This window comes from Perognathus longimembris, chromosome 7, assembly GCF_023159225.1.
Source record: "Perognathus longimembris pacificus isolate PPM17 chromosome 7, ASM2315922v1, whole genome shotgun sequence".
Taxonomy (NCBI): Eukaryota; Metazoa; Chordata; class Mammalia; order Rodentia; family Heteromyidae; genus Perognathus; species Perognathus longimembris.
Genome location: NC_063167.1, coordinates 15,429,475 through 15,441,964, shown reverse-complemented (window position 1 = coordinate 15,441,964; position 12,490 = coordinate 15,429,475).

The following is a 12,490-nucleotide window of genomic DNA, read 5'->3' as shown; positions in this document are numbered from 1 at the left end:
GAGATTTGAGGATGGTGGTTCAAAGCCTTTTCTTCCCTGGGAAGGAGAGTTCATGACTCGAGTGGTAGAGTACTAGACCTACCCAAAACAAAGCAAAACAAACAAACAGGAACTAAGGGATTGCAGCCAGGTCCTGAGGTCAAGCCCTACTACCAGCCCCAGAAAAAAAAAAGGGGGGGGGGCTGGGAATATGGCCTAGTGGCAAGTGCTCACCTCCTATACATGAAACCCTGGGTTTGATTCCCCAGCACTACATATATAGATAAACAGTCAGAGTGGCGCTGTGGCTCAAAGAGGTAGAGTGGCTAGCCTTGAGCAAAAAGAAGCTCAGGGACAGTGCTCAGGCCCTGAGTCCAAGCCCCAGGACTGGCAAAAAAAGAAAACAAAATTTTTCATTTTATTTTTCTAGTTATGTATTTTCTGCGGGTTTTTTGTTTCATTTCGTTTTTGTGGTGAGTCCCAGGATTTGAACTCAGCACCTAGGTCCTGTCCCTGAAGGATTTTTTTTCTTTTGTCCCGCCCCCCCACCTGCCCACCCCCTCAATGGTAGTGCTTTACCACTTGAGCCACAGGCTCTACTTACTTCCTCCTGTTTGGTGGCCAACGGGAGATAAGTCTCAGGGACTTTCTTGCCCAGGCTGACTTTAAACGCAGTTCTCAGATCTCAGGGCTTACGGGCAGGAGCCACTGGTGCTGTTTTATTTTCTATATATTTTATGAAAGTAGTGATCTATTGTAGATTAGAAAGCTTTTATTCTGTTTTTGTGTTTTTTTTTAATTTATGTTTTGCTCTTTGGAGGCAAGGTCTTGCCGGAAACTCGCCATCTCCCGCCACTGGCTGCGAGCAGCCTCCCCACTGCTGGGATTACAGGTGTATACTACCACACCCAGCTAAATTAGAAATTTGTACACAATAATCTTTCTCCACAGATAGTTTGACAGCAGCACTGCCTTAGCAAAACCACCGTGCAACATGAAATGGGAGCAGTCTCGCCCTGTTATTTACATAGTTATAGGGCTGGATTTCCAAGAACTTTCAATTTATGTAAAGTCTATAAGAGGGAGACCCAAATCCTTACCTCCTTTCCCATCTCGCCTCTCTGTTACAAGACCTTCCTCTCTCTCCCCTACTGAATTCCTGGGCCCTGTTACTCTTCCATGCCTTTGCCTGTGCAGTTCCTTCTACCTGGAATGCCCCCCCCCCGCCCCCCCGCATCCACTCGGCTCTCTAGCTGGTAATCTCCTCTTCATCCTTTAAAGCCCCAACCAATGTCACTACTGCCCTTGTCTTGGTCAGGATGAATTGCTCTCTCCTCCTGCTCCTGCTGAGGCAGGACATTGCCATGCTGAAGGTGACAAACACAGTGCTTTCAGCTTTGGCATCCTGGACAGTGACTTTATCCTGCTGAGCCTCATTTATTTGTCCCATCTGTACAATGGGGTCAAGAAGAATTGTTGGAAATGTTCCCCAGTGCCGTGGCACGGCAGAGGTTTGAGATACAGCCGGTGCCACTCAGCTGCATGCCTGTCACATTGTTTTCTGGCTTGAGGCTGAAAGCAGGGATATTTAGGAGTGTTTGATATGCCCTGATTAATATTCCTTATCTCTGGAAGGAACTTGACTCGCAAAAACCCCTAAATATTTGCCATTCTGGTCCTGTGAACCACCCAGTCCCTGAACCAATCTCCAGGACTTAGCTCCAATACCCAGCCCAAGCACCCAGCTCCTACACTCAGGTACAGTACCCAGCCCCTGCCTGCACACCACCCTAGCACCAAGCTCTTCCCCCAGCACCAAGCAATGGTACTCAGTCCCAGCACCCCTACCTAGCTCCTGCATCCTTCTAGGTATGACTGCAGAGAAGGCAGAGCAGGCATGGAACCTCCTTGAGAGCCAGGCTGCCTCCCCCTCACCCGCCCCCCCAGCAGCAGTGTCAGGCCACAGCAGCAGAGAAGGCCCCACACAGAGGTGGACACTCACCTCCCTCCCAGGCCTTCAGCCCCTTGGTGCTCTGGAATCAAAGGTGTGAACGTGGTCACCTGTCTCTCCTTCCCGAGGCCTCACTGAGGCTGGACGAAAGGCCTGGCAGGTCCATCCATCAGTGCCCGCTGGAGGCCCCAGCAAGCCAGCAGGAGCCAATTTCCAACAGCCCTGTGTCCAGTGTGGCTGTGAGCTCACCAGGCTGAACATGCCCACGGTGTCCCTGCTCACCATGGGGGTCAGAAAGCTTGCATGCAACCTCCTCTAAGGGCCTTTCCTCCCCACTCCTTCCTTCCCTCCCCTCTCCTCTCATCCTCTCTCTTTTCCTCTCCTCTCCTAAACTTCCACATCTGGCCTGAGAGTGTTAGTATTTATCTCTGAATCTGCTTCTTTTTTTTTTTTTTTTTTTTTTTGCCAGTCCTGGGGCTTGGACTCAGGGCCTGAGCACTGCCCCTGGCTTCTTTTTGCCCAAGGCTAGCACTCTACCTCTTGAGCCACAGCGCCACTTCCGGCTTTTTCTGTGTATGTGGTACTGAGGAATTGAGTCCAGGGCTTCATGCATGGTAGGAAAGCACTCTACCGCTAATCCACCCACATTCCCAGCCACGAATCTGCTTTTGAAAGTGAAATCTGAAAGGCTTGGGGACCAGCTTCAGTGAATCCCAGCTTTGCTCTCTGCTCACCTGGGAGGGCCTTGGCCGCTGTACCTCTCCTCCCTCCCTACTTATGGGGGTTGGGCTCATGCACTGGGGCTGGGAAGGAAGGCAAGGCCTGGCGTTTGGTCCTGGCATCTTCTTAGCATCCTCGGCAGGGGGCATGGGAGCAGCTGTCCCCACCCTGGGCTAGCCAGAGACCCTGCCTTAATGAGGGGAGGTTCAATCCAAGTGCGTAGCACATCCTAACATAGGGTATGGGGTCCCTGCACGGGGATGTTCTGTTCAGGGCTAGTTGAGGTGGGCCCACTGAGAACAAAGTAGCTGGCTCAATTTTAGCAGGTTACCACTCCCATCTGGGTAAAGCTGCTATCACCACAGTGTCTGGCTGCAAAGGAATTTGGCAGCTGCCCAGCCCAGGAGGATGGGTGTGGTTCCTGCTGGGTGGTGGTGGGGAGCATCTGGCCACCCAAGAGGCTCCTTACCCAGAGGGTGGCCTGTGCCCAGGAGCGCTCTCTCAAGCCAAGCTAGGGACACTGTCTCTCCCTCAGTCTTCCTCAGTCTGTCTGTGTTTGTCTTTCTGGCCCGCTTGAGGCACCCACCCTGGGGCTGAGCCATGAAACACAAATTGTGCATTTCCCGTGATTCCACCAAGGAATTAAATGCAATGATATTTGCATTTAAAACTGGCAATGCACTGCATAAGGATGAATGGAGAGGCTCTTGCTAGTAATTTAAAACTTTTCTTTACTTAGAGCATCATTAACAGGAAATAAAAAGTGCAATAACAAGGAGAGAGAGACTAAGAAAGGAAAAGCTTACATGTTCCCTGGTAAGGCCCCATCTCCCCTGTTCTATGAACAGGGGTCCCCACAATTGCATCTCCAGGGCCCTTGGGCTCTGCCTTATCCCCCTCACTTCCTGTCCTCTTGTCCTAGTGTCTAGTTTTAAATAGAATCTATGGAATCCTGGCACTCTGCTAAGTGATATTTGTTGGGGGTGGGGGATGTGTCATGGGGCTTGAACTCGCGGCCTAGGCGCTGTCCGTGAGCTCTTTTGCTTAAGGCTAGTGCTCCACCACTTTGAGCCACAGCCCCTGTTATCTGGCAGTTAACTGGAGATGAGTCTCCTAGACTGGCTTTCAGTGGAGAGCCTCAGATCTCTGCCTCCTAAGTAGCTAGGGTTTCAGGTGTGAGCCAGTAGTGCCAGGCTAAGTGATCTGTTTTTTTCCCCCCACTCTTCAGGTCTGGTCTTTTCCCCACTCCCAGTCCCACGCTAGACTGGAGGTACGGGAGCATTTGGGGCCCTCTGGGCAGACGCTGGGAGTCCCTTCCCAGTCCTGCATCCCTTTCCAGGCCCCCGTGATTCACCGCATTTCCTGCCCGCCCCAGGCCTCTGGTGTGAGCTGAGGCCCCACATGCCACAGGCCTTTCCAGTTCCTGACTGACAGGTCCCCAGGCATCCCCCGTCCCTCTTTCCTTCCGCCAGGGGATTCCTCAGGCCACTTCCACCCATTGTCTGGAGTCCTGTGCTACTCTTTCCACCTTGGCGGGGGTGGGAGGGAGGACCCCAGCTTCTCTTCTCCTTCCTGACTGCCAGCCTGACCCTGGGCCAGGTGGGCCCTTGGGAAATGGGGGTGAGGGCCTTCCTTGCCTTCTTCCAGTCCTTCCAAGGATGAATGCTCACAAAACTGGCAGGTGGCCTGTATTGTGTTTGTGTTGCTGTGGAGGGTGCCTTAGCCCCACAGCCCACATTCAGGGACTCGCTCTTTCTGCAGCCTGGTCCCCGATCCCACAAAGCTTTGCTGTCAGCTTTATCGTTGGTCCCCAGGTCTGGGAGGAGAACCAGGCTCCCTCCCATTAAGAGAGGCTGGGAAACATGGAGAGGGGTGGCCTAGACCGTGGAGGATAGGCGGCTGGCTTGCGTCACCTGCCCTCTCTCCTGCAGAGGCAAGTCCCAGACTTTATGTCATGGAACTGAGAACCAGGCACCTGGCTAGCCTGTCGTCTGTCCTGAGGGGTGATGAGGGTGAAGCAAGGGAAAGCACTGTGTTCTCTGCCCTCCAGCAATGCGCAGTTCCACAGGAAGCTGCTGAGAGGCACCAGGAGATAATTAACTCTGCCTCAGGGGACAAGGAAGAGTGGACTAGAAGGAGCATAAAAGACAACCTGTTATAAACTCAGGACTGTAATCCCAGATAATTGGGAGACAGAGACAAGAGGATTCTCATTTGAGGCCAACCTGAGCCAAGTTATAGAAACCTTGTCTCAAAACAATAAAATCAAAAGATCTGGGAGCATGACTTGAGTTGGGAAGCATTTGCCTTGCATAAGCAAGGTCCTCGGTCCAATCCTCAGTAAGTAATACCTGTCTATATCTATCTATCTATCTATCTATCTATCTATCTATCTATCTATCTATCTATCTATCTATCTGTCTGTCTGTCTGTCTGTCTGTCTGTCTTACATCATATTCTATATTTCCCTCTATCTGTGGGAAAAGCTTCTTTCTTAACACAGTTTCTTAACACATTTACTAGAGGGAAGAACATCGAATAAAGATCCTACCCAGCAGCTGGTGTATTTTAGGAAAAGTTTCAGCCCTTTCTTAATCTCAATTTTCTCATGGTGACCACAAGGTCTCCGGTAGTACATTGGCCACTTTGTGAGAAGTACTGAAAGGTTTCCCTACCAGTAGACAAAATAGAAAGAAGCCGGGCGCTGGTGATTCACACCTATAATCCCAGCTAAGTACTCAGGAGGCTGGGGTCTGAGGATCGTAGTTCAAAGCCAGCCCAGGCAGGAAAGTCTGTGAGACTCTTATCTCCAATTAACCACTAGAAAACCAGAAGTGGTGCTGTGGTAGAACACTAGCCTTGAGCTGAAGAGCTCAGGGACAGTGACCAGACTCAAAGTTCAAGCCCCACAACAGACAAAAAAAAAGAAAAAAGAAATTTCTTTCTCATGTGCTGAGATATAGCATGAACAGAGGCTGGATTTCAACGAACCCTCCCTTCTGGCCTCATGCCTTTGGGCAATGTACAACCCACACAACCATACATAGGCAGCAGCCTTGCCTGTCAAATCAAGACTCCCTGGGATATCAGATGATACCAAAGGAGTACCTGCTGTGAAGATCACTCAACGTCTCAGTGACTCCCAGAACATGGGTGCAGCCAGTAACTAGTGTGAGGCCTGGGGCACAAGCCAGAGAGACATTTGCTTTCTGGGTACTCATGGGAATGAGAGTATCTCTATCCATTTTGGCCCCAAGACCTGGCTAGCCTCATCCTGGCCCTGTCTAGTCTGCAGGGTGTGAGGGAGAAGTAAGGGAAAGTACTGGCGGCTGGAAGCTGGACACCTGGGAGTTGGGGGCAGGGGAGGACAGGAGCTGACGTGGAGATTCAGGACAGCTAGAGTCTGGGGAACTGGGTGCCACGTGAGACTCTGTGGCAGGGACCCATGGCTTCACCTAGCAGGGTGGAACTCTTTGTCTGTGATCTGGGGGATCTACGGCAGATGTTATAGAGAGGGGATGGCATATGGTTCCTGTCTGTGGTATCAGTCAGTTGTGATTGCACAAGCCGAGGAGGAGGCAGCTTGCAAAGGGCCGGTGAGGCCCCACCTCCACCCTCAAGGCCACAGGCAGCCTGCCCCAGAATTGCTCTGGAGATGAGGGGCCCGACATTCCTGCAGTATTGAGAGACGAGGACTGAGTTGGGACTTGTCAAGGCCACAAGGAAGCCAGGCCTGACTACAGTCACCTCACAGACTCCGGAGGAAACCTTGGGCTGTTTTCCCAAAACTTCTGATCTTGGCAACCGCTTCTGCTTTTGCCTGGGCTTGTAGTTATTTGGTGCTCTTTTTAAAAATCAACTCATATCTACTACATCATTGCTTTCAGTGGGATGCAGTACTATTGCAATAAATAGATGCTAAGCTTACTGTGTGAGATGTTAGCTTGCATGGTGGTTAAAGTCTGGTGGGTTCTAGCTTCTGGATGTGAGTGGACAAGGCCAGAGAGGGATTAAACTCATGGCACCCCTAGGGACTTTCTTCTCCTGTCAGAAATGGACTGGTTTTCTCCATGAATGTGGAGATCATGCCCACCAGAATGCAAAAAAAAAAAAAAAATGGCGACAAGTGTGACACAAGAGCCACCTTTGGCCCTTTGAATGCCTTGGCCTCTGGCTGTACCCCAGCTTCAGCCTGGCTACTCCTGTCTCAGGCCAGTCTGGGCCTAGTGCACCTCTGACACTCGGTACTCTGATGGCCTCGGGTCTCTGATGGCCTTTTCCTGTGAACCTCCAAACCCAATAATAAGTCTTGAGTGTCTGCCTCACGTCCGTTCTTCGTGCTTCCCTGGGTTCCGTGGAAACAGGAACCCAAAGGAGGCCCCAGCTACTGGGCCATTGGCCTGGCTGGCCTCAGGCTTAGTGGGGGCAATAGAAAGGCCTCTGAGTAGGGGTGTGAACCTGGGGCGGGGGCGGGACTCGTGGGCGGGGCCAGAAGATGGGCGGGGCTGAGCGGAGTGGGCGGGGCTTGTGTTCGGAGAGGCAGATATGACCGGGCTGGCGAGGGGCGGGGCTGGTAACGTGACGGCACAGAGTGGGCGGGGCGGAAGCGAGTAGACCTTCCGCGGGTAGGAACGGGGAACTTCGGGCTGGGCAGAGTGGACCGGCCTGGGCGGGAGGGGGGGGGGCGGCGCTCCGAGGGGAGAGGAGGACTGACTGCGGGGACCAGGGGAGGCTTCCGCATTGGGAACCGACTGATCCTGGCTCCCGATGAGGAAGAGGCCTGCGCCGGGCCCGCGCACGTGGCTGGGGAGGACCCGGGGGCGTGAGGCTGCGCCCGGCCCGCCGCCGCAGCCGGGAAGGGGGCCCCTCCGCACAGCACTGCCGTCTGAAGCAATCATAAGCAGGAAGTGCAGGGGACAGCCCTGAACCTCCGGGCCCTCGGTGCCCCCTGGGCCACCACCCTGTCCCTTCGCGGGCTCCCCCAGGCTGGAGACCTGCCTGGTGAGTGAGGGCTTGGAAAAGCCTCCCGAGCCTCCAGTGCTGCCGGCCCCCCACCGGCCAGGTGGGCCCCCGCCAGGCACAGGGCACTTGCCCTCCGGCAGGGGTTGCACGGCCTGGGGTCGGAGGCGCCCCACGGGGAGGCGCCGGGCAGGGCTGGGAGGCACGGACCGGAAGCCAGCCCCCCCCTCCCCCCGCAGGCCCAGGCCCGAGGCGGACGAGTCACCGGCTCACAACACAATGACAGCGCGGACAGACCGGCCACCCTCCCGCGCTGCCGGCTGCAGGGCGCTGGGGAGACAAAAATAGCCAGGCCTCCGTGTGCCCTTGAAGAGCCGCTGGGCGCTGGAGACAGGCCCGGAGAAACACCAGACAGACAGACAGACAGACCCCAGCGGGGCGCACGGGGCGGTGCCGAGGCTGGGCCCCCTGGGGGTGGGGAGTGGGGACATAATCCGTTATTTTTTTAGTGTTTTTTTCCCCCCAAATCATGGAGCTCTAATTCACCTGATATAAACTTCACTGATTTAAAGTGTACATATCACTATATGTACATTAACAGTATGATGAACCATCTCCTCTAGTTCCAGAACATTCCATCACCCCAAGTGGAGGAAAAGCCAACAGCCCGGCTCTGTTTTTCATCTTGGTTGCTTGTAGGACTTGAACCTGTCAACCACAAATCTTCTCTTTCACATAAATGGAATTATGTTATGTGGCTGCCTGTGACTGGCTTTTTCGTGTGACATGCTTTCAAGGTTCTTCCATGTTGTAGCATGCCTCTTTCCTTTTTTTGTGGCTGAATAATATCTCATTGCACAGATAAGCCGCATGTTATTCTTCAGATGATTAACATCTGGGAACTTTTTCACTTTTTGACTACTTGGTCTTATCATTTATCAGGTCCTTTCCCATCGCAGGCATTGGCTATGAGTTCTCAACCTCAAAAAATCAGCCCTTTGGGCTGGGAATGTGGCTTAGTGGTAGAGTGCTTGCCTAGCATGCAGGAAGCCCTGGGTTCGGTTCCTCAGTACCACATACACTGAAAAAGCCGGACATGGCGCTGTGGCCAAAGTGGTAGAGTGCTAGCCTTGAGCAAAAAGAAGGCAGGGACAGTGCTCAGGCCCTGGTGTATGTGGGCGGGGGGGGAATCAGCCCCTCAAACCAATTAGATGAGATAGGCCATGGCCAAACAAACCCTGATTTGCCTCTTTTTCAGGGGATCTGCGGAAGGACTCAGCAATACTGAGGGACTCCCTATCTGGGTGGAGCCCCGTTAGACCGGAGGGTGGCCCTCAGTCGCTCCCTGGCCCAGAGCAGTCTTTGAGCGCTAACTTCCCCTGCAGCCTGTATGCATACACGGAGCAGAAATCCACAGAGAAGCCTTCAGCGTTCTGAGCCTCTGAGAGATGGGGCTTCTGGGTGCTGCCACTCAGCCTGGTCCTTCTCGTGTACCCTGCCCACGGCAGGCAGGGCCCGCAGCCTCCCTCTGTGCAGGAGAGGACAGACTGGCTTGCATAGGCATGCGTGTGCACACACACACACTCACTCACTTGGGAGTATTTTTAAAACAATTAGGTCTGTGCCAAATTGGATGAAAAAAAAACGGAGCGCAAGCTATGCAGTTTGAGTTTCAGGGATTGGCATATATATTTTTGGAACTGATTTTCATGAAAAAAAAAAAAAAAGCCCTGCACAGTGGCCAGCCCCTCACCTGCGTGCTGCCTCACCCTCCTGGGCGCTGCAGATCTTGAGTGCTTCAGACATTTCCAATGCAGTGCTTACTGAGAATTTACCAGCTTATACTGGAGCACTTTTCATTGAGTTTTTTGGCCCAACCATCCCCAAAGGATAGGTATAATGATCACCCCCATTTCAAAATGAGGAACTGGAGGCTCAGGGAAGCAGGCAGGCCCTATCTCAAGTCCCCACAAATAGGGCTGGGGATATAGCCTAGTGGCAAGAGTGCCTGCCTCGGATACACGAGGCCCTAGGTTCGATTCCCCAGCACCACATATACAGAAAACGGCCAGAAGCGGCGCTGTGGCTCAAGTGGCAGAGTGCTAGCCTTGAGCGGGAAGAAGCCAGGGACAGTGCTCAGGCCCTGAGTCCAAGGCCCAGGACTGGCCAAAAAAAAAAAAAAAAAAAAAGACCCCACAAATAAATAGGTAGAAGAAGTGGCTTTGAATCCAAAGCTACCTCCCCTGCCTCTCACGCTTTGGGTCCCTAAGGCCATCTTGGTCAGCTATGACTGACTTTGAGGCTGCCTGTGTCTCATGCTGGAGACTGCAATCCAGTCTCTCAGGTAAGACACACCGTGGGGCAGTAGGCAGAGTCCAGGATTAGAGTCCTGAGTTTGAGTTCCACATTCAGTATTTACTTATTCCATGGCCTAAGGCAAATCCCTCCCCAGCTCTGCCTTTCCATGTTGGCTGTGTATTTGTATTAAGAATAAACAATTCTCTCTGGTTCTGCCCCAAGGCCTGTCAGGCCTGGGAGCCCCAATCTATAGATGGGTCACAAACCTAAGCAAGAGCTATTGCTTCTAGAAACTTTCTGGCAGCTAAGCCTCTGTTCTCATGGAAGCAGAAAAGACCAGCTTAGAAGCTATGTCAGACAGTCTGAACCAAGCACCAAAGAAAACCATCTCTTCGCAATATGTTCCAGAAGAATCTAGCAGAGGAAGAGGTTGGCATGAACTGTGGAAGTTGGGTAGGAGAAGCTGAATTTGCATTGGATTATTTTTATGGTTCCATTTTCCCCTTGGAAGAAAAATCACATTTCCAGTACAACCATATCCCCGGCTCCCCACCCCCCCACCCCCTGCCTTTAGGAGGCGCCATGTCTAGATTCTGACCCACTGGAATGGGTAGTGCACTTGGTGGCTTTCACGGATGGAAGGAACCTGGATTCTGGAGGCTGTGTGGGCTACAACACCCCTTGCTGAATGGAGGTTGTATAGGATAAGAGAGCACTGAACTTAGATTGTGTTAAGTCACTGAGCTTATGGGATTGTTTGTTATAGCAGCTAGAGGTACTTACACTGCTGAATACATTCTGGAGAAACCAAAGCCGTTTCCCGAAAGCTGCATTGTATTTGAACACATGAAGGGCCAACCACGGGAGGAGCAGGAACAAAGGGTTGGGGTCCTGGAACCCGTGTAATGTGTGTGTGCCTTACAGGGAAATCTGGTCTGGCTGGTATGGAGGGCCTGGTGGGAGCTGGGACCAAAAATGCTGCAGCTGTGTACTGTGCAGCCAGCTTGCACCAGCTCCTAAGAGACAGTCACTACCTTCTTTTCCAGGCTCTGTGTTCAGTGCTTTCTCCCCCACCTCCCACCCTTCTCCTCTCTCTTTGTGCTGGAATTAAGGTTTAAACTCTGGGCTTTAGCAGCTAGCCCTCTAACCACTTGAGCTCCACTTCTGGGTTTTCCAGTTAATTGGAGAGAAGAGGCTCATAGACTTTCCTGCCAGGGCTGTCTTGGAACTTCAATTCTCAGCCCTTAGCCTCCTGAGACGCTAGGATTATAGGTGGGAGCCACTAGTGCGTGGTGTGAAGGTAAATCTTGCCTATCTGAGAGGCAAGAAAGAACACCAAAGGCCCTGTAGCCTGGGCCAGTGAACCTCATTCCCTGAGCCTCAGATCCCTCATCTGCCAATTGGGCTTGTGGAAGTCCCTCCCCCATAAGCAGGCCCAGATCCAGGGAGCTGAGCTTTATCCACTTCAGGTCCTGTTCCCATGGCCCTCTAGGGGCTTCTGTGGATGGGACAGGCCCAGGCCTCTCAGAATAATAGCTCAGAGGGCAGGGGAGCCCTGCCTTAGAAGTGACGAGCCAGGTGCTGGTGGCTCATGCCTGTCATCCTAGCTACTCAGGAGGCTGAGATCTGAGGATCCTGGTTCAAAGCCAGCCCAGGCAAGAAAGTCCATGAGACTCCTCTTCAGTTAAGCATCAAAAAAAGCTGGAAGTGGAGGTGTGGCTCAAGTGACATAGCACTAGTCTTGAGCACAAAGCAAAAAGACCGTGCCCAGTCTCTGAGTTCAAGTCCCATGATTGGCCAAAGCAAAAAACAGAAGTGATGAGAAGTTGTGGGTTAGTACCCCAGCTTTCTTCCCCCTCCAGGACAAATCTGACTCTAGACTTGAGGATAGAGCTCCTGTGGTTCCCACTGGGAAATGCTCATTAGTAAGACATGAACCCTCCCCGCCGTTCTCCCGTTGCTTTTCAGGCCCACAGGAGCCCCTGTCTCAGTCAGCTTCTGGGGCACCCAGCCCAGACAGCAGTCACCTCTTTCACCTGAATCGAGATCAGCAAACAAGGTCATATTCGCTAGAAAGCCCCATGTCAGGCCTTGTTGCTCCCTTCTACAGATGGAGAAACTGAGGCTCAAAGAAGAGCAGGGATTTGCTCAGATGAAACTACTTGGCAGTAGAAGGTCAAAACTGGGTGTTCACACTCCAGGTCTCCAGCTTGAAGCGGCTGTGGGCAGGGGAGGTGCTGTTGGCCATCACTCAGCTGCTCTTCTGACTGCTCAGGACCCAGGACTGGGGTGGGGACATGGACCAAGGGTGCGGAGAGCTGGTTATTACACCCATCCATCACTCGGCAGGCCTGACCTCATTCTGTCTGGGGAGAGCCAGTCTGGCCTGGGGCTGGCTAGGACAGGGGCATCGGGAGGACAGCACAGGGTAGAAATGCTGACCCAGGATGAGACATGGGGGCCATGCAAAACCAGACGCAGCCAGGGCTCCAAGGACAAGGGAGTGTGGTACAAGCTGGCGTAAGGCACCTTGGACAAGGTCTGACTGGGGCCTCTAAGCAGAGGTCCAGGGTGTGTGTGTGC